Consider the following 22,145-nt stretch of genomic DNA (forward strand, 5'->3'; position numbering starts at 1 on the left):
TAAAGTAGACTTCATTTAGGATAGGTATGTTTTTACATTTTCTAGTTTAAAAAAATAGGATTGCATGATCAATGTTGGCTATAGTGTGTAGGAGTCGGTATATTTACTTCGAAAACTCTCCCATTTATTTCCTAGTCCAGGATGCTTCCTTGCTTTGTGTGATTCAGCCTTATCGTTTATAGTTGTAGCCTCATTTATTTGCTCATTAACTTAACTCACTCATCCAATAAGATTCACTAAACACTCACCGCATGACAGACACTAACCTAGAACAGGCAGAACAGAACTTGATGCCACCCTCAGGGCACCAGCGTTAGTAAAATGACAAGTACCCAACAACATATAAATATAAATAAGCAGAATATGGCAACTTTTGACAGAAGTTCAAAGATGAAATCTGGCATCTAGAATTCTGAACATTTTTTTTTCATTTATCATTCATTTAAAACATCCTTGGGAGTTTGATATGTGCATTGTCAGGCACAGAGCTAGGAAGGCAACTTCAAAAGAAAGATGAGAGTGATTTCCCCCTGGGGAGTTGACCTTTCTGTAGCCAGGTCCAGGCTAGAATTATCTTGGTAGCTACAGGTGTTGGCATGGAAACTGGACACACCAATAATACCTGAGTTACATTTGTAGCACACTCCTGTGGAAAGGAAGTCTCACAAAAAGAAATAAAAGAGAGCCAAGTATTAGGCATAATTTAGTTTTGTTTTTAGAATATATATATGTCATACATAGAATAATACACAGACTAGACTTATCTATCAATCTATGTTCATATTTATTTCTATATACCATCTGGAGGATGCTACACCGTGAAATTTCCAGTGGGCGTCTCTAGAGCATGAAAGAGGGACCAGAAAATGTCTTTCCCTTCATGGACTCCTGGGACCTTCCTAATAAGCTGCTCCTTTAGTTAAAAATATTTTTTGAGAAGAGAAAAGTGTTGTTTCGTTTGTGCTTCCCCAAGTCAGCAGCTGTCACCTGCCCAGGCATGCACCTCCCCTTACACACTTGATCATCTGAGGACTGCGCATCCCCACACATGACAGACGGCTCATTACCGAAGCACGCACAGTCTGAGCACCCCTCATCACCCCACCAGCAGTCTGGCTCTGCTCGTCTCCGGGGTGCCATTGCCAAGCAACCTTGCATAGCTTGTCTTCCGCAAATCACACCTAAAATGTCTTGTTTACCCATGCTGTTTCATCCCCATGATATTTTAACAAAACCATTTTTTTATGATAAGGGGGCAAATGAGAAATGATTCCACTGCCTGACATTAGAGGCAGAGTAAAACAAATTGGGGTGACTTTTTTTTTTTACATAAAATGTTTTAACTTTTAATTATGTTTTTTATCATAAAACAATTTTAAATGTAAGTATATTTCGATCATATTTTTCCTCTCCCCCAAGCCCTTCCGGATCCTCTCCCCCTCCCTAGACAACTAACTTGAAAGGTTGTTGTTTTTTTTTTTTTTAAAAAAAAAAAAAAAAAAACCAATACAATAACAAACTCTTTAAAACCAAGAAAACAAAATAAAACCACACACACACACAACCCCCCAAAAAACCCACCAAACTGTAACCAAATAAAAACACCCAAAGGAAACCGTGAAGTCCATTTAGTGAAGTCCGTTATATGTTGGTCAATTACTCGAGACCCAAATGGAATGGTTGATATACCCAGTGTCGCTCTATTGGAGAAAACGGATTCCCCCTCTGCCTACAAGTTTTACATCAAAGAGGAAGGATGCTGTTTGGGGGTTTTCCATTCATCCTCAGCATGAAACTTCTAAAGTTTTTTGTTTTTTTTTTTAAACACAGTCCTCACATTACACTGCCACCTGTGTTTGCTCAGAAGGAAAGAGAAAAATGAAACAAAACTGGCTTTCTTAAAAACAAAACAAAACAAAACACTGTTTCCATTCCTCATAGCAAGAGAACTGTAAGGACTGGGGATGCACGTCCCCTGTGTTTTTATAAGGTGTTTGGAACAGTTCAGGGCTTTGACTTGGCTGTTAAAGGGTCTTGGTTTGGTTTTGTTGTCGTTGGTCATTTATAGTATATTATGTAGCTTTCTGGAATGGCTTTGGTAAACATTAACATCTACAAATAGTCCACTTATTGTAGACAATTAAAGTAGCTAAGGGGGGAGATTAATAAAAGACTTTAATTTGGATAGCATTCAAATAATACTAATGTCAAAATGATAAATTAACAGCTCTTTAAATTTTTTTGCAAAACAGTTAATCTGTCAATTAAGCTACACATAAGTAGAAATAACCTAACATGTAAATAATCACTGACTGATACATATGCTAAGATTGTGAGGTTTAAATCAGTGTGCATGGTTTTCTAAAAGAAAAACCAAATAAACATTATTAGGTTAATGAGTTTGCTCATGTTAACTGCCACACAAATTGGGTGAAAATCAAATGACTTGAAACATAAAGCCAAAATCTTCCTTTGTGGATTGTAAACCGAACCATGGATTTGGAGGTGGGATGAAGGTAGCTCATGCCCAAACTGCAGTATTCCATCTACAGCACACTGTCAATCTCTGGGTATGCTCCTATGGCAACCACTCATAGATGAGTTTGCCATTCTGTCCACCATCAACTTAAAATTGGTTGTTTCTATGATATACATGTCTATATAGAAGGGAAGGGATTTGTGGAGGTATCAAAACTGTACTGATTATGAATACTAATAAGATGATTATGGAAGTGAGACTTCCTCTGTCAGCTATAATGGAGGAAATGCTACTGTGCTCATCACCCCATGGAAAACAACTAGAAAACAAGACAATATCTTTAATTGTCTTAAGACATTGGACAACAGATAGCACAATACTGTAGACTTGAAAACTGAAGGAAACAAGGTATTTAAGTGTTGGAAGGCATTGCTGGCTGGCAGAGGTCACAGTCTACCATAGCCTGGCAGCTTTCTCTAAGCTTGCAAACGTGGAGGAGTCCCTCCCCAGCAAAGCTTCCTGCTCCCTGCCCCAGCCTTATCTGGAGGATGTCTCCAGGCCCAGGATGCCTGACTTATATCTCAAGGGTGATCCTTGACACAGTTCCCTGCAAACGTTCTTCCCCTGAGGACCCACATGGTAATTAGGCGAGTGCTCTAGCCACGTCGATAGGGCCAAGCTTCCTCTATTCCAGCGACATGATAGAGTGCGCCACTCACTGCAAGGGTTTGTCCCCAGGCTCCCCTGTCCTATCTGTCCCTTATACTCTGGAATAAAGGTGAGCTGATTCACTGAAGTCTGACTCCTGGAGGGCTGTCTTCGTCCACACCCACAGCTGTCTTCAAGCCTGTTCCCTCCACCCTCGTGGACCAAGGCAGCCAATGATCTGGAGGAAGAATCGGAACCACATTCAAATCCAAAGGTTTTAAAGGCACATCCCTGATTACAATGTGGGGCGATGGAATCCACAGACAGCAAATATGTCTCCAAGGAGAACAAGATGGAACGGAAGCATTAAGAGTTCTAACAAAGGCCTTTTCTAACAAAAGCCTTAGAGGAGAGAGCTATGTAAGAAAAGAAAGCAAGGAGCGAGGAAGAGAGCACTCAGGATAAGACTCTTGCCTCTATGAAAACCAAGCTGAGAACACACGGACAGAAACTTCACATGGCTGCTTATGGTTGGGATACTGTAAGATGAAAAACCCCCAGATCTCCTTCAGAGCTAGAAGGAACTGAGCTCTTAACAAGCCATGTGAAGAGACCTCACTGAACACTGAAGGCATTGGGAGAGACTCTGGGAAAATACTTTCTTCTTTTTTTAGATTTATTTATTTATTATGTAGCGTGTTCTGCTTGCATATATGCCTGCAGGCCAGAAGAGGGCACCAGATCTCGCTATAGATGGTTGTGAGTCACCGTGTGGTTGCTGGGAATTGAACTCAGGACCTCCGGAAGAGCAGCCAGTGCTCTTGACCTCTGAGCCATCTCTCCAGCCCGGAAAATACTTTCTTAATGGTAGGATTAAGCTAACTCTATAGCAACGGTTCTCAATCTGTGGATCATGACCCCACATGGGTCACATATGAGATATTTACATTACAATTCATAACAGTAGCAAAATTACAGTTATGAAGTAGCACAAAAATAATTTTATGGCTGGGGGCGGGGTCACCACAACATGATTAAAGGCTGCAGCACTAGGAAGCTTGAGAACCACTACTCTATAGGAAATCTTGTTATACTGGGTTTACCCTAACAAAACTTCAGATTCAAAAGGGGCTTGGTGGGAGACTACTTGCCTACCACCTGTAAGGAAGGCCCTGAGCTTTAAAAAAAATAATAATAATAATAATCAAAAACATCAAGTTTATCTGCAAGTCATTCCCTGAAAACAGACTTGAAGGCTTTCAAGAGAGCGGGGGTGCTGATTCAGCAGTTGAAAGCGCTCTCTGCCACCCCAGAAAATCGGGGTTTGGTTCCTAGGACCCATATCATGGTTCACAACTGGCTGTCTAACTCCTACTCCAGGGAATCCAGCACCCTCCCCTGATGTATATCCACACATGCAGGGATAACATGCACACACATACAATTCAGAGACATTAAAGACACATTCTGAAATCTGGGCATTTGGAAGCTAACATTTACGATGTTTAGTGTTTAATAAAGTGATTGGCTATGTGAGGAAGCAGGAAAAACCAGTGCCTGCAAGAGGGGACAAGCAAGTCCCGTGTTGCTTGTTCAGACAAATGCAAGAAAGGGCAGAGACAACGGGAATCACGGGCAAGGACCGTCAGTCACTTTTTGATATACACTGAAGATCGTTGAGGAAGACAAATACAATCATGACAGAGAGCAGATGAGACGACTATGTAATTAAAACCTCTACCGTCTGATTCCCTTAGAGTCTTTCTTATTTAAAATAATAATCAAGCCGTGGTGGCACACATCTTCAATCCCAGCCCTCAGGAGGATCTCTCTGAGTTCAAGGTCAGCCTGGGCTACAGAGTGAGTTTTAGGACAGCCAGGGCTACACAGAGAAACCCTGTCTTGAAAAACCAAAAATCAATCAATCAATCAACTACATAATCCGATGGTCTTATGTTTGTTTGAGGGAGAATGATTCTCTTGCTGGGTCTTTTGTTTACTCCACCACTCATATTTGTCTTTTATGGTCAATGTTCAAATGCAGTTTGTATGAAAAGATTTTAAAGTGCCCAAATTGTAACTCAGTAGAGTAGATTTTTTTTCTGCTGTGGTGTCAATATTATACAATGAGATTGTATGAAGTATAGCCAGTTTGACTGTTGACACACAAATCACATGTTTATACATAAACTGTAGTGTTTTTTAAAGCCTTTATGCTGATAACTGCAATATCTGAAGTGAAAATTTAAAAACTTTCATTGAATTCGCTCAAGAGTAGATCAGATACATCAAACATCACATGTTCATATTTATAATCTTCAAGAGCAATTATAAGTCTTCCAACATAGATGATCATGAAAATCTCCATACTAGTACACAAAGAAAAGGTCACAGGACTTGAAAACATAAGTGTTTGAAATTACCGGAACTGAATCCTAGAAAAGGAAAAAAGACTTTGGGGGGGTGGAGAGCTCAGCGGTCTGTAAGACAACATCAAACAGACTTTCTTACAGGTGATTGGAGTCCCTGGACAAGGAAGAGCAGAAAGAGAGAGAATGCCAGAAACCTTTCCAAAGTAGATGAGAAGTGTAGTCATAGAGCCAAGAGATTCATTAAATCCAACAAGAGCGACATGAAGAAAATGATACCAAAGCACATGCTACTTGAATTACTAAAAATGAGTGAAAAACTCTAAAAGGCAAGTAGAGAAAGAAAATGTGTGTGTGTGTGTGTGTGTGTGTGTGTGTGTGTGAGAGAGAGAGAGAGAGAGAGAGAGAGAGAGAGAGAGAGGGAGGGAGGGAGGGAGGGAGGGAGGGAGGGAGGGAGGGAGGGAGAGAGAGAGAGAGAGAGAGAGAGAGAGAGAGAGAGAGAGAGAGAGAGATTCTGCCTGGCTGAAACTTTCATGATGCCAATTCAAACTCTAAAAAATCCAACCTAAAACTCTCTAGGTGAAAAGCCTTTTGAAATAATAGCATGCAATTAAGTGGGGGAAACTCGTCACCAGAAGACCCGCAGTATAAGAATTAAAGGGAATCACCATGCAAGAAGGAAATGATACCAGAGGGAAAGTAGACATGCTGAGCAGGTAGATGAACACAAAACCATCTTTTACCTTTTAAAAATTTCTTTAAAAAAAAAAAAAAGAGCTCTTTCAAGATCAAGAACAGCGCGTTGTGACATTCATCATGCGTTACAGTTTAGGATGCCGAGACAATAACACAGAGTGAGAAAAGGAAACAGATGTGCACAGATGTGCACTTCTGCAAGGTCCTTCACTGTTTGTGTGACACAGAACAAAGCTGCGTGCGATTCAAGCATAAGAAGACTATTTTAAATCCTAGGGGAAAGAAAAAAAAGTGGAGCAAAGCTAGTAACCGAGATTAAGCTGGATACTAAAAAGCATGTAATTAGTCAAACGGAGGAAATGAAAAAGAAGCAGACCAGATATGACAAAATGCTAGGGTCAGGGGTGATGGTGTTGCTAAACGCATGAACTTCAGGTATCTATACATTCCACTTAAAAAACAGAGATAATCAGACTAAAGTTTTAAAAATGAAGATGCAACAATATTGTCTACAAAAACGGGGTGGGGGAACCCTTACTTAATATTATCATTTGTGTGTGTGTGTGTGTGTGTGTGTGTGTGTGTGTTAGAGTGTCTTTTGGTGGACTTCTTTGTTCTTTTTGTTTTTAAGAGAGGGTCACATTGTGTAGTTAAGGTCAGCCTGTACCTTGATCTATCACTGAGTTGGCCTCATAGGCATGATCTTTCCACTTCAACCTTCATGGTGCTGGAACCATAGGGGCAAATAGTGGAAAGAGTATTCTAACTATTTTAAGATTCATAGACTGACTCCTTCCCGTAATCCCAGCACTTCAGAGGCTGAGACAGGAGCATTGTGGTGAGTTTGAGACCAGTCTGGGCTGCAGTGTGATGATACTCTGCCTCAAAACAGAGAACAAAAACATAAAATGTCTCTGCTGAGTTAAAGGTAAAAGCTGGAAAAACTACACACCAGGCCAACACTATTCATAAGGATGCTGAAATGACTGTGGGTACCAGGACTCAACCAACTCCAGGACAAGAAAGATTAGCAGAGATAGTTGGTGATGCTGGAGATGAACATTTGGCAGTTTATTATGCTGGTCCCTCTACTTTGGTGAATGCTTGCTAATTCCTTTTTATTTTATTTTACTTATTTATTTATTTTATTGTTTTGTTTTTTTGAGACGGGGTTTCTCTGTGTAGTTTTGCGCCTTTTCTGGAATTCACTTTGGAGACCAGGCTGGCCTCGAACTCACAGAGATCTGCCTGCCTCTGCCTCCCGAGTGCTGGGCGCTAATTCATTTTTAAAAATAACATCAAAAATTAAAATGAGAAAAATATGCATTCAAAGGCTAGAGCTGCAGTCCAGGGATAGCGTCCTTGCCTCGCATGTACAAGGATCTGTGTTCAATCCCCAGTACACAAGAAAACCACACAAGTAAATAAAATCATAGGGAGTGTACAATCATTGTAACTGTCACTCATTTCTATTAATTTTTATATAAAAATAGCTTTTACTATGTTTTACATTAATAGCCTCATCCTCTAGAGATTAGCTCTTTCCTTTATTTTATTTATTTATTTATTTGTTTGGTTTTTTCGAGACAGGGTCTCTCTGTGTAGCTTTGTGCCTTTCCTGGAACTCGCTTTGGAGACCAGGCTGGCCTCGAACTCACAGAGATCCTCCTGCCTCTACCTCCCGAGTGCTGGGATTAAAGGTGTGCGCCACCACTACCCGGCTTATTTTTTTTAACTCTAGTCTTGAAACAGTGACACTTATGGGCATTCGGGAAGGTTCATATTTGTCTCAGAATGCAGATATCAGTTATGGAAATCTGTGAGAGGCTCTCAGCTCTTGGAGTTCCCAGAGTTACTACGTGTTGAAGTATTGTTGGTAGCTCATTATTCATATTTTTAATGCATCACATTATTTCCTCCTTTCTTTCTCCTTCCCTCCCTCCCTCCCTCCCTCTTCCCTCCCTCCCTCTTCCCTCCCCTTCTCTTTCTGCAAAACAAAGAAGCAGTTTGAAAAACTAGCTCATCACTTACATAACAATACAGCACAAGAGAATCACCACACACGTGGCATTTAGCAGCCTACAAAATAGATGTTATGAGTAAACTTCCTTTTGTCCTTATGTATTGTCCTCACAAGGGTTTCATATAATTTATCACAGTTAGATATTATTCCTAGCTTTAGGCACTTTTCTGTAGATAAGTACTCAGCTATCACCTTCATATTTAGAAATCAGAAACAAAATATGCCTATACATATTCTCTACTAATTCACCAATTATCACCTAAATTTCCATCAAGAACTGAGGACTAAACAGATTTTTGCCAAATTTACACTAGGCCTAGAGCATTTATAATAGCTTTAATATTTTGCATTTTTATGAAACAATACAAAAACATGTTTGTATGGTAATACACCAACATTTATTGAGCAAATAGCATATGCCAGGCATTTTCATGGACAGTGTTTTATTTGTTTTAATTTATAAGCTGGCTTGCTTGAACAGGGGTTTTAACGTGTTCTAAGAAATGTCACATGACTGGACTGCAGACATTTTCCAAACCTGGGGAGAGCATCCTTTCCCAGCTAGGGAAAAGGCTTGGCCTGCCTTCCTTCCTTCCTTCCTTCCTTCCTTCCTTCCTTCCTTCCTTCCTTCCTTCCTTCCTTCCTTCTTTCCTTCCTTCCTCTCTCCCTCCCTCCCTCCTTCTCTCTCTCTCTCTCTCTCTCTCTCTCTCTCTCTCTCTCTCTCTCTCTCTCTCCCCCTTTCACCTAATTTATTTTTGAGACAGGGTCTCACTCTGGAGCTCTAGCTGCTCTGGAGCTCACCATGTAGACCAGGCTGGCCTCGAACTCACAGAGATCCACCTGCCTCTGCCTCCCGAGTGCTGGGATTAAAGGTGTGAACCACTATGCCCCACATTTGACCCTCCAGATGCTTGCCCTATTCACATCAGTGGATCCTGTCTAGGCTAGAATTAACCTGGAGCTCTTAAAACCTTGCTAAGGTCTGTTTCAGCTCCATTACAACATCCTGGGCTGCATCAAGCTGGGGGACCTCCGGGGCACTGAAGCATGCCCTCATGACTCGGAGACTCCACCTTGCAGCATGCACACCAGGTTTTCTCCAGCACAGCACGCGGCTCATCGGTCATCTTCTGTTACATTGTCCCCACAGCTCGAGTCACTAGAGCCATGTAGGACATTTTGGGTACTCTTCCAACTCAAGGCCTCCGCAGCATCTTCTGTCCCCTGCATCTGTAACGCTCACTCTCGGACATTCACCGCTCTTGTCCCTCCACAGGGTGACCATGTGAAGCCATGCCTCTGCTCCTCCGTCTTCCTTTCCTGCTTTAGTTGGACCAAAAGTGTTTATTTCTACTCGTCTTTTATTAAGGCCATTGTTGATTCTCCCTTTCGCTAATCTCCCATCGCCCCACCCTCAAAACTCCCTTCTGCTCTGCCCACGGCTACATTCTCAGAACCCAGGACAGTGCCTCACCCTGGACTGAGACACGTGTCTGATGGAAGCTAAGAAACTAGAGACAGGCCTTCGGCGCGGGTGTGGGGATGATTTTAGGGAGACGGGGATAGTACGACATAGTAAAATTGGCAGTCGGAAGGGATAGTAGTGGGAGAAGGGATCGAACAGGTCATGGGGATGGGGAACAAAAGGCCGGAGGAAGTCTTAACAGACATGAAATGTGCATGAAGAAAGTACTTGGGAACCTAGGCTCTTGCAAATCAAGAACAAAAATATAATGAAAGCAGAGAGTAAAATATACATGCTGTTAAAGAGCTGGAGTGGGAGAGCCAGCTGACCTGAGCTCATGGGAGCTCACAGACTGGAGACTGACAGCGGGGGAGCCTGCACGGGACCCACCTAGGCCCTCTGCATGTGGGTGACAGCTGTGTAGCTTGGTCTGTTTGTGGGGCCCCTAGCAGTGGGACCAGGGTCTGCCCCTGGTGCATGAGCTGGATTTTTGGAACCTATTCCTTATGGTGGGATGCCTCGCTCAACCTTGATGCAGGGGGGAGGAGCTTGGTCCTGCCTCACCTTTATGTGCCACACTTTATTGACTTCCGTGGGAGACCTTACTCTTTCTGAAGAGTGTGTGTGTGTGTGTGTGTGTGTGTGTGTGTGTGTGTGTGTGTGTAGAGGTGGGGGTGGGGAGAAGGAGGTTGAGGGAGGGAATAGGAGGAGAGGAGAGAAGAAAAACTGGTTGATATGTAAAATAAATTTAATAATAAAAAAGCTAAGAATGGTATGGGTAGGAATGAGATGGGAAAGCAGGGGTAAAATAGGTTAACCAAAACTAAGGATGTAGGAAGAAGCCTTATGAAACCCCACTAGTTTGTAAGCTAATCATTTCACCAGATGCTTAAGACACCACTGTTGAAGACAATACTCTGCGAACAGGACTCAGAGAAAACAGTCTTGAATATACCAGGACTCTTTCTCCTTGATGGTTAGCTTTCATAGTGCTGGAAGGTGCTACGGAAGCTGCGGCTCAAGAAAAGACATCAAAGCTGGGCAGTGGTGGCGCACGCCTTCAATCTCAGCACTCGGGAGACAGAGCCAGGCGGATCTCTGTGAGTTCGAGGCCAGCCTGGTCTAGAGAGTGAGTTCCAGGACAGGGTCCAAAGCTACACAGAGAAACCCTGTTTCAAAAAACCAAAAAGAAAGAAAGAGAGAGAGAGAGAGAGAGAGGGGGGGGGAGGAAGGAAGGAAGGAAGGAAGGAAGGAAGGAAGAAAGAAAGAAAGAAAGAAAGAAAGAAAGAAAGAAAGAAAGAAAGAAAGAAAGAAAGAAAGAAAGAAAAGAAAAGACATCATGTGCTAGGCCCTGCACGTAATAACATCAACCTGTGAGGCAAGACGGCTCCACTTGTGTGGTAGCAGCAAGACTGTTCATGGGGGTAAACAACCGCTTTCTTGGTTGAGTTTGAGGCCACCTCCACAGGAAGACGTTTATGCCTGGTACTTTTAAATGTGGTCAAAAACATGGTTTGGAGAAGTTATAGGTCCTAAGAACCTATTGGTTTTGTTTTTTCTAACTGGCCATCGTGCTGGCTGTTTTTATGTCAACTTGACACAAGCTAGAGTCATCTGAGAGGAGGGAGCCTCGATTGAGAAGATGCCTCCATAAGATCAGATTGTAGGCAATCCTGTAGGGCATTTTCTTTTTCTCCTTTTTTTTTTTTTTTTGGTTTTATTTTTATTTTTTATTCATCTATTTATTTTACATCCTGGGCCACAGCCTCCCCCATATCCTCCCCTCCCATTTCTTCCCCCTGTCCTCCCCCATTCTCCCCCTCCCCTATTCCCACCTCCTAATCCCCTCTTCTTCCATCTCCATCCAGGAAAGAATAGGTCTCCCATGAGCATCAATAAAACATGGCATATCAAATTGCAGTAAAACTAAGCACCTCCCCATGTATTAAGGCTGGGCAAGGCCACCCAGTATGAAGAGTAAGATCCCAAAAGCCAGTAAAAGAGTCAGAGACAGCCCCTGTTCCTACTGTTAGGAGTCCCACAAGGTTAGCTTACAAACTAATGGGGTTTCATAAGGCTTCTTCACACATCCTTAGTTTTGGTTAACCCACCCCTGTATGCTACACAACTGTAACATATATGCAGAATGCCTAGGTCAGTCCTGTGCGGGCTCCCTTGTCCGTTCAGTCTCTGTGAGCCCCCATGAGCCCAGGTTAGTTGGCTGTGTGAGCCTTCCCGTGGTGTCCTTGACTCCTCTGGCTCATACTCTCCTTTTTCCTCCTCCTTTGCAGGATTCCTGTAGGGTACTTTCCTAATTAATGGTTGATGTGATGAAGGAATGATTAGTGAATGATTGTAGGTGGGGCCATCCCTGGGCTGGCGGTCTTGGGTTCTATAAGAAAGCAGGTTGAGCAAGCCATGAGGAGCAAGCCAGTAAGCAGCACCCCTCCATGGCCTCTGCATCAGTTGCCTGCCCCTGTTTGAATGCCTCTCCTGACTTAGTTCGGTGATGAACTTGTGTGGAATCATAAGCCAAACAGATGTTTTCCTCCCCAACTTGTTTTGTTCATGGTGTTTTATCACAGCAATAGTCAACCTGACGAAGACTGGCAGGCTGTTAAACTGCCTTCTAAACATACATACTTATCTCCATAGAGTTGTGCTGCTCTCAACCTTGGCCAGAAAAGCTTATTTCAGTTTGTAGTGGCTAATGCAGGCTCATCACTGCTCAACGTGCTGACAATAAGCAATTGTGAGTGAAATTGTGTGTGTGTGTGTGTGTGTGTGTGTGTGTGTGTGTGTGTGTGTGTGTGAAGCATCTCAGCCATACATACGACATCTCTATCAACTCCCCATCTGACCGAGGCTCAGGGAGCATCCAAGAGGAGGCAACAGAAAGAATTCAAGAGCCAGAAGATGGGGAGGGGTGGTGAGAAATGGCCTCCTCTGGATATGACATGGCTGTTACAGGAACTCACAAATAATCACAGCTCCGATTGTTTGCACAAGACAAACCAGCTAAAGATTCTAGCATGGAGGGAGAAGGGCTCCTTGGGTCCCACCCCTAACTGAGGAACTATTGGCAGCTGCTTATCAAAGACTATGGGGGTCCAGCCCCTCCATAGTCCCCTCCCAGGGTCCGGGAAGAATCTACAACCAGCTGATAATTAATCTTTGATGAAAAGAAATGAATCTATGTACATGAAACTCCTTAGTCCATACACTTTATTATTCTGGGTCAGTTCTCTCTCTACACAGCTTACACTCTGCTCTCATTTTAGCTCCTTTCTTGCCTGATTTCTCTCTACATTTATCTGCTGTCCCCTCTAGGTTCTATCTTAATTCCTTCATCTTAGTTCTGCCCCTTCTAGGTTCTCATCTATCTAGTTCTTTCCCCTATCAGCTCCTCTTTCATCTCCTTCTCTCTCACCTGGTTCTTCCTCATCTTGTTCTTCCCCATCTGGCTCTTCCTCATCTCCCATCTCGTTCCTCTAGTACTCTCTTCTAGCCCTTCAATCTAGTTCTTCCTTGTCTCAGTTTGTTCCTCTCAGGTTCTTACCCATCTAGTTCTTCCATTCTCTTTTCTCTTCTCCGTCCCCTCTAGGTCAATGGGATAAAATAAAACTGCCTTCTTTTTTCCTGTGGCTCCTATCTGTCCAAGCTATCTGCCGTTTTTCTGCAGGGTGGGGGAAAGTGTGCTGGGTCACTAGGCAACCTGTGTACAGCTAGATGCCTCTGGTGATAGTTAAAGGGAGATCTGAAAATAGAGGTAAGATTTGGGAAAGGAGGAAGTTAAGCTTAATTGGCACATTCGCCAGACCTTCTCAAACAGGTAGTCTGGACACTTAAGTCTGTTCTCAGAGAGTACAGAGGTATCTCTGATAAGGTACTTTCCTCCGTCTGGGGATGGACCTGGCCGGATGCTGCCAATGACGATAATTACAGGGAGGCTTGAACTGGGGTTCTGGCTGTGCATAGCTGTCAGTGACAAGGTTATCTAAATATTCCTTTAGTAGAGGGGAAATGGTGCCCAATCAATGATGGGAAAGCTACAATAGCACACAAGACACTCACAGCAGGAAACGGCTGATAATCAAAAGTCACTATCACCACAGCTCCTTGAGCCTCGGCTTGACCTCTGGAAGGCCCTTGGCTCCTTCCAGGTGTTAGCTTTGTCATCATCGGCTGAGATCCTACTTTGTATATTTTTGTGGCTGGCAGCAGTTGCTGGCTGAGGGAGAGGAGTGGGTCAGGGGATATAACTTTTCCTTAGGGGTGTGGCCACTGGTAGGTTTCCCAAAACCTACTGGATGGCTCCACACGCATGTGCGTAGAGACAACACTGATGGGATTCACTGGGTTAAAAAATATGAACAGGTAATAAAAATAAGCATTAAAAGCACAAACACACCACCACCTCAAGTTTCTTGTGGAAAAACGGCACGTGATGCTTCATGTTGTCTTAATCCCTGCCCTAGGGAGATGGGCAGGGGCCACTGCAAAGAGGACAAAACACAAATACATCTTGGAATCTGAACCTGCCATTTGTTAAAAGTACATTTTATGGCTTTAAACAGTTTTGTCATAAAACACTATAAAAAAAAAATAAGCCGCGGGGCCAAAATGTTTACTAAGTAGGATTGATTTCTGACTAAAACAGGCTAAAACTAGTGGAAGGAGGAAGTACTAAATCAAGGGGTGATGTTTCCAAGAAAAAAAAAATCACACCCCACAAAATGCCCCTAGGAAGACTGCCCTCTCTCCCCAAGTCAACTCAAATGTCAATACAACCTGCAGAAGACACTCTTACCCTTGGCCTGAAAGTGCCAGCTACCAAGAGTCCACAGCTGAGCAACACTCCATAAGCTTCCCACCAGCTTTTCTGTAAGGTAATAATACCTTTGATGTCCGACTTTTGATAACCGTTGCCTAGGTTACTTCACAGGAATTTGAAGGTCACCTTTGTCGAAAATACTGACTTTTCTACGAGGCCTTCAGATAGCGGATGGGTGACTGAACCGTGAGAAGAGGCTCGGCATCTGTGCCTTCAAGTTCTCTCGGACCCCTTTGTTCTCCTAACCCACAGGACAGAGCCTATTCAGCCCTGCATGTAGACACATTGTCCTGCCCTACAGTTCAGGGTGTGTGCGGTCTAATTGATGGTTATGATAAATGGTGCTGGTTACTGGCGGAAAAGTCATGGCCACGGCCACGACTGCCAGAGTTATAAAGAGGGGAAAGGAGGGAGCCAGGCCTGGTGGGGGAGGGAAACAGGGGATGAGGGGAGGGAGCAGAGCACAGAGAGAACACAGAAGGAGAGGGGTGGGGGTCCGCGTCCGGCTTTTTAAGGCGGGGATTGCGTGACCACTTGGCATAGTCGCCAGCGCCCGCTGATGATGTAAGATGTAAGACACAGGACCTCGAGCTGCGCATGTACAGAATCCTAACACTAATGCCTGTCGGAGCCATGAGCCTTTTTTCTGCTCTGCCCCTCATGCTTCTCATCAGCTCAAGCATGTGAAGTTGTTCATTCTTATCTTAAAGCCAAGAGCAAGACAGGAAGCCAGGTCATTTAAGCCAGATGACGACCTGAGCTGGGAGAGTAATTAAGCAGCTCCTGGGTGGAGTCAACCGCCATCAACCCATAGCCTTGAAGTCTAGGATACTTAGGCACAGAAGAAGAATGTCGTTTGAAAAACTGACCGTGACCAGTGGACAAAGAGGAGACTTTGTCCACACCAGAAAAGCGGTCAGCATCACCTGCCCCCTCTGCTAAGTAAGAATCCTGGTCATCCTTTAGATCAGTCTTAGCACCTTTCTACTTGAGACCTCATGCCCCAATAAAGAAGCCTCGCCTGTCTTGTTCATACTATATGGTTCGAGCTTATTTCTACTGTTTCTGTCATAAGACCCTATTGTCTGGTATCACTGCCATATATTTTTTTCCTCTGCGTAATTTTTCTAGGGTTATCTCCCTCTTGCATACGATAAATACATTCTATCCCACTGAGCATCTTGCTATTCATTTCCACCCGCAATTCTACATCTGTCATCATCTGTTGCTCTTAACTCCACTAAAACTTCCTCCTAAGCTCCCCTCAGGGAGAAAGGAGTGAGAGCAGATCATTCAACTCCTTTCATATAAAAGTAGATATATTAGGGCCGGAGTGATAGCTTAACAGTTCTTCCAAAAGACCCAAGTTCACTTCCCAAGCACCCATGTTGGATGGCTCATCACTACCTTTACCTCCAGCTCCAGGGAATGTGGTACCCTCTTCTGGTCCCTGTGGGCACCCTCACACAGTGGCACACACACATACACACATGAAGAAACAAACAAAAATAGAATTGTATCTATAAAAAGGCAGATATCTATCTGTCTGCCTTAAGTGACAGACAGATATCTGTGCATTTACATTCGAGGATTTGTATAGGCTTGGATATTAGACATCCTTTTTCCTAAAACATTTCTATTAGTCCACCCTGAGTTTCTCAGCAGCTGTCCATCTGTCTGTCCCACCAGGCTTGAGATGCCTACCAGGTTCTCTCTCCATGTGTTTTCTCTCCTCCCTCTCACGGTCTTCCTCATTATTATTTTCTACTCATTTTTCCATCAGATGCAATGTAGCCATTTCTTTAATGTATCTACTTCTGACGCTTTTTATTTCCAACTCTTTGATAAGATACTTTTCCCAAATGAAAACGGCAGTCCATCTTCTCTGATCACGAGACTATGTTTAGAACTGTGGTGACAGCTAGGGACATAATTTGTCTCCGATTAAAGATACATAAAGAAGGAAATGAGATTAAGTGGCCTGTCTGTGATAAAGTGTCTGGTAACCAGAATTAAAACTATGATCAGAACTCTCTTAATTTCTTAAAATGTTGATAAAGAAGTCCTGGGTTAGATAGAAATTGATATGGCATTTCCCAGTGGAAGGTAACCCCTCTCCAGCCTTGTTCAGATTTGCTCATAATTGTGAGTTAGCCTAACATTTTCCATTATATCAAACTTTAATAAAGGCTAAAATACCTTATGCTGAGAAACTGTAATTTTAGTTATATGGGGTGTGTCAGTTTCTATAATGGCAATGCCTTTGAGTAACCATAAGTTTAGGGAAATGGGTGATTATAGCCAAAAATCATATGGCATTTACCAGGAGGCAGGCACTAAGCAGTCTAGCTGTGTTAGAGTTAGCAACTCACACTCTTTGTGACAGCCCTAGGAAGTGAGCATTATTATCGTCTCCGTTTTTCTCATTAAGGTCTTGTAGTCAGTAAGTGGTGGAGATTGGTCTTTAAGCCAGGTGGACTGGCGCCAGAGTGTGTGCTCTTAATAATTTGTAACATGAAGAACCCATCCCTCTGTTCAATGCTTGCCACGTTCTGAGGATTCACTACCTGCCACACTATCCGAGGGCCTTACTTACTGACCGCTCATTCTTGCTGCTATCACGGGGGTGCCTGAGACTGAGAAGAAGAACTTGATTCCTGATGGTTCTGGAGGCTGAAAAAATTAAGGTCAAGGCATAAGCAAGTTCAGTGTCTGCTGGAGGTCAGCTCCCTGCCTCCAAGATGGCACCTTGAATATGGCATGCTTATTTTTTGAACAATAAATATGGGGAAAGGGAGCTAGGTAGTTTCTTTGGGCTATTTATTTATTTATTTATTTATTTATTTATTTATTTATTTATTTATTTTCGAGATAGGGTTTCTCTGTGTAGTTTTGGTGCCTGTCCTGGATCTCGCTCTGTAAACCAGGCTGGCCTTGAACTCACGGAGATCTACCTGGCTCTGCCTCCCAAATGATGAGATTGAAGGCGTGTGCCACCGCTGCCCAGCTTCTTCAGGCCATTTTATATTATCATGTATTTATGAGAAAAGGGCCCTTTCCCCAATTTCTTTCTAACTTCACCCCCTTTAATGTCATCAACTGATAATTAAGTTTCAATGCATGAATTTGGGGAGATTCAGACTATAGCATATGAGTTGTCTCATTTAATTCTTACAAAGCCCTGGTAAGGTGTGTAATATTAATGATGGTTTATAAAGATGGAACCTAAGGCTCACAGACAGTGAATACTCCTATCAGCATGTGGAGCTAAGAGACACCATGACCAAGGCAATTCATATAAAAGAAAACATTTTGGGGGCTTCCTTACAGTTCCAGAGGTTTAGTCTATTATCCTCATGGTGGGGAGCCTGGCATCACCTACATTAGGCACACTATTGGCCAGAAGATGCCTGTGCTGGCTAGTTTTATGTCAACTTGACACAAGCTAGAGTTATCTGAAAGGAGGTATCCTCATTGAGAAAATGCATCCATAAGATCCAGGTGTAGGACATTTTCTTAATTAGTGATTGATGGGGGAGGGCCCAGCTCATTGTAGGTGGGGCCATCCCTGGGCTGGTGGTCCTGGGTTCTATAAGCAAGCAGGCTGCACAAGCCATGATGAACAAGCCAGTAAGCAGTACACCTCCATGGACTCTTGCTGTGGGATGATGCTTTTGTACACTGGTTTAATAAAATGCTGATTGGTCAGTAGCCAGGCAGGAAGTATAGGTGGGATAAGCAGACAAGGAGAATTTTGGGAAGAGGAAGGCTGAGTCAGGAGACGCCAGCCTGCCGTCCAGGGAGCAGCATGTAATGGCACACAGGCAAAGCCATGGGACATGTGGCAACATATAGATTAACAGAAATGGGCTGAATTTAAATGTAAGAGCCAGTCAGTGGTAGGCCTGAGCTGATGGCCAAGCAGTTTTAATTAATATAAGCCTCTGTGTGTTTACTTGGGTCTGAGTGGCTTTTGGACCTGGTGGACACAGGAAAACTTCCAGCTACAGACTCTGCATCAGTTCCAGGTTCCTGCCCTGCTTGAGTTCTTGTCCTGACTTCCTTCAGTGATGGTCTCTGGATGCAGAAACCAAGTAGACCCTTTCCTCTCCAGCTTGTTTGGTCATGGTGTTTTATCATAGCAATGTAACTTTAAAATACCCTCTTCTGGTCTCTGTGGGAACACATGCTATACACTCAGACAGACAGACACAATTAATTCATGAATTAAAATGCCTGTGTAATGATGATAGAGCAAATAAACAAAATCTAATTGATAAAGAGCTCCTACAAAGTAGAAAAACAAAATAATAACTCCAATGACAAAGTGAAGAAAGGAAAGGTCTCCCCAGTAAGAAGGCAAAAGGACTAGCTAGGCATGTGTTTACAAATGAATCTAATTTGGGAGAGCCTTTGGTGTTGTTTTTTGTTTAATTTAAATAGTTTTCAAGAAGTTCACACTCAAGTACATGGAGTTTGACTTTGGAGACAAGGTCTTGCTGTGTAGCTTAAGCTGGTCTGGAACTCACAGTTCTCCAACCTCAGTCTCCCAAGAGCTAGGATCACTGGTGGGCATTACCACGCTCGGCTAATATCTCATTTCAGATGAACCGATGTTAACTTTTTTTTTTTCTTTTCCTGAGCTGAGGACCAAACCCAGGGCCTTGCACTTGCTAGGCAAGCGCTCTACCACTGAGCTAAATCCCCAAACCCTCGCCCCCCATGCTAACTTTTTAAAAGGACTGAGATATTGGTTTTTATTTGTAAAACTGAGGCAGACTTAAAAAAAAAAATCTTAGTAAAATTTAGCAAAAATTCTACTAGACCAGAAGCCTGAGCCACTGCTTGTAAAAGTGCCATGAGCTTGAAGGGTTTCTTCTTCATGAAAAACAGTGTAGTTAATCCCAGCACTCTGGAGGCAGAGGCAGGTGGATCTCTGTGAGTTCAAGGCCAGCCTGGTCTACAAAGTTCCAGAACATCCAGGGATACACAGAGAAACCCTGTCTCTAAAAACAAACAAAAAAGAAAGAAAGGGAGAGAGGGAGGAAGGGAGGGAGGGAGGGAGGAAGGAAGGGAGGGAGGGAGGAACAAAAGAAGCAATAAGGAGTTTGACAGCCCCATTTTCTGATTCAGAAATTCTCCATCTACGGATTGGGCAGGCTCTCTTCTGGTCCCTCCACTGTCTTCTGCACGTCTGTGGGTTAGATTCATAGGCTTCCTTGTTCTGCAGCTTTAAGCTGGATTTAGCTAATGAAGGCACTGAAGAAATGGTACCCAGAGGGGATTCCACTCTCACCATTCTGAATGAAGGCACTTCCTCCCTCACGCTCTCTCCCCTGAGGCACAGTTCTAGGAGGCTTTGTGTTTCCAGGCCTACAACTCTCAGACTTCAGCATGCCACAGTCATCGGGCAGCCATTTATTTTTCTCTGATTCACAGTATGATTTTTGGACCCAAGAATTGCCGTTTTTAAGAGGTCCTAAGTTCCGGGTGTTGCCAAGTGTGGCTTGTCTGAGGGACTAAACCAGAGAAGTTCAGGTTGAAGGGGCAGTTCCCTTTCGACCAAGCCTCTTCCTCTGCTGAGTCTCTCTTTGTGGCCTAATGGCATTGTAACCTTCTCCTCCTTTAGGCCCAGGGTGGTAAAGGCTCTGAGTGTCTCACCGTTCCTACCTCTTATGAGCAGTGCCTTCGCTTGAGTCTCTTGATTTGAATATATCACTGGTTTTCTGTGAAAATGCTGGTTGACCAAGTAGGGATTTATTCAGGGGAGACTGATGAAACATTATGCAATTATGGACTCCTAACTAGATAACTGGCACATGTTCATGATTCAGTGTTCAAACAATAAGATACAAACCCATATTTAACAGGACTACCCCTAACTTTGTAAGTAGGTGTAAATGCTGTATATGGCTCATGTAGATGGACGTTTCTCTCCCACCTGCCTGTTTCCAAGCACCTGGCAGTCACTTCCCAAATAATTGACTCAGAGGCTTAATATTCCTTATAAATGCTCAGTTGATAACTCAGGCTTATTACTGACTAGCTCTTACACTTAAATTAGCCCATAATTCTTATCTATGTTTAGCCCCATGGCTTGGTACCTTTTCTCAATACAGCATTTTCATCTTGCTTTTGTACAAGTTTGCTGGCAACCCTCTGACTCTGCCCTTCTCCTTCCCATCGTCCTTAGTTTGGTCTCACGCCTATACTTCCTGCCCGGCTACTGGCCAATCAGCGTTTTATTAAACCAGTTTGAGTGACAAATCTTTACAGTGTGCAAGAGGATTATTTCACAGCAGGTTCAAATTGAGATAAAATTGCACAGAGAAGTTAAGTAACAGTGGTGACCTACTGTGGGCTGAGGGAAGATTTTATGTTCAGATGTCTTTTTCTTATTGATAATTTTGAACTATAGATCCATATCTCATTTAGATTTCTTTCCCCCTTATTTACAACTCATTTCTGTACATACTGAGTATTAAATATGCTTAAATACAGAAGAACTAGAATTCTAACCATGAAATTATGTCACAGCCTTGTTTTATAGAACTCCTTTTAAATATGTAGCTCTCACAAGTACTTACCGAGAGTCTGTTCTGAAAGTATTTACAGTCTAGCAAGGCACATGTGATGGAATGCAGGCGATGAGAAAGAACACAGTTGGAATTACAGCACTGTAATTTGAGTCTGGGCTATGTCATAACTGTGATTAAGTGGTCTGTGAAATTTTTTGCAAGGGATGTAGTGGACCTAAATTATAAAGCTCAATTAATTAATCGGGGAACTTAGGGCTCTGTGGTATAGCAAGTATGCATTTACTGATTCAGACTTAATGTTCACCTACCCCTGTAAAGCTCCTCTAGTTCAGGGTAGACTCACATGTTGTTCTCACTACGTCTACATAATTACAAATTTTATCATATTGGTCACATGTAGATAAATATTCAAAAACAAGAGCTGATGGTTAAGACAGAGGTGGTCTTGTTCTTAAAGAGAAAATGAATATCCTTTACTTGCCTCTTAATTAGGTGGTTTCCCCTTCAAAAGGACTAGCTACCTTCTCAGGGCCTCCATGTCTGAAGACAGTGACTCTCCCTGGCTCCTGAGATAAGGGTGGGTTAGGTAGAGGGGGAGAGAGAGGAGATGGAGAATGAAGTTAGAAGGGGAAGTGGGGGAAACGGGAAGAGTTGGAGGGGACAGAATTGAGATAGATTGAATCCAAGCATATATTCATATAAAAGAAAATGTTTAATAAAATTCCCTGAAAAGGCGGCTTAGAAACGTATTCTTTATTAATTATGGAAGTCATGCCACAGAACATGCGGAGTTTAGAAGTCAACTTTGTGGAGCTGGATCTCCCTTTTCCACCTTTTCGTGGGTTCTGGGGGTCAAATTCAGGCAGTTAGGCCTGCGCAAAAAGTGTCTTTACCCTCTGAGCCATCTCGGTGGCCTGCTGTTTAGGAACTTCATTCATGGGAAGTTGAGTACCATGTGGAGTTGAGCTAGAGATAAAATCACGGAGAAAAATCACACCGTAGAAACACGACACAATAGTGGACTCATGGTACCAAGGTGGTATTGACGGAAGGGCTTACATCAAATTTGCGTATCTGATAAAATTAGACTGT

The sequence above is a fragment of the Peromyscus leucopus genome, chromosome 18, assembly GCF_004664715.2.
Source record: "Peromyscus leucopus breed LL Stock chromosome 18, UCI_PerLeu_2.1, whole genome shotgun sequence".
Classification (NCBI taxonomy): Eukaryota; Metazoa; Chordata; class Mammalia; order Rodentia; family Cricetidae; genus Peromyscus; species Peromyscus leucopus.